The sequence below is a fragment of the Hippocampus comes genome, unplaced genomic scaffold, assembly GCF_001891065.2.
Source record: "Hippocampus comes isolate QL1 unplaced genomic scaffold, H_comes_QL1_v1.1 C16806866, whole genome shotgun sequence".
In the NCBI taxonomy this organism is placed as follows: Eukaryota; Metazoa; Chordata; class Actinopteri; order Syngnathiformes; family Syngnathidae; genus Hippocampus; species Hippocampus comes.
This window is the reverse complement of record NW_017839294.1, coordinates 1-902: the sequence shown is the minus strand read 5'-3', so window position 1 is coordinate 902 and position 902 is coordinate 1. Positions and strand designations below refer to the sequence as shown.

Here is a 902-nt window from a genome sequence, read left to right as displayed (position 1 = left end):
TAGTATCGAGGATCCCGAATTGATACCATACATACACACGCGCCGTTCGAGAGTGAATTGACTCAACTTGTCCGACTCCCAACGTGTTGTCATTTGTCATTTGACGATAGACTTGAGAATCTGAGACGTACCTCCTCCGAACTAAAGGCCACTCACCGACTAAGACGGTGACCACCTGGTTGTTGGCGTACTGCTCGATCTCCCGCAGCCACTCGGGAAGGCACCGGAAGGAGTCCTCGCAGGTGATGTCGTAGGTCAGAATGAGGGCGTTGGCACTGCGGTAGTAACTCTGAGTGATGGAGCGGAACCTCTCCTGGCCCGCAGTGTCCCATATCTGCAGCTTCACCTTCTGCCCCTTAATCTCCACCGTCTTAATCATGAAATCCACCCCGATCGTCGCGCCCTGTCCGGGCGGGAAAAGGCCCTGAATGTAGCGGCGAAAAAGTTCAGGCGGGCGAGTGAATCACTGTCCAAGCACAGTTCAGTTGTATTTCGCTTTTCACATCAATACATTATTTGCATTCATACTTGAGAAATTTGATTGCGCCAACGTGGGACATTGACGTTGGAATGGTTTAAATCGGTCAAGAAATGACAAAGGACATCAGCATTTATTTGGAAGTTTGGTCGTGGAAAATGTGGGAAAACTAAAAAATGTAAGAATTTTCCAAACGTGACTGTGAGACCAAATGGTTTGAATCGGTCGAGAAATGTGTCAAATCTGGCAAAAAAAAGGGAATTTTATCAAATGTGGAAGCGTTGTCTTTTTTGAGAATATGTTGTAGCTGGAATGGTTTGAATTGTTGGAAAAGTGTGGAAGGAAAAGTGCGGCAAAAAAATGGGCATATTAAAAATAAGGTTCACATCCATACACACAGAATGTCTGTTTTTTTTTTTTTTTT

General features: G+C 45.2%; 1 pseudogene; it reads right to left on the bottom strand.

Moving 5' to 3' along the window:
- Positions 1–4: 4 nt before the first annotated feature.
- Positions 5–442, bottom strand: LOC109509203 (ras-related protein Rab-30 pseudogene; annotated as a pseudogene).
- Positions 443–902: the final 460 nt, after the last annotated feature.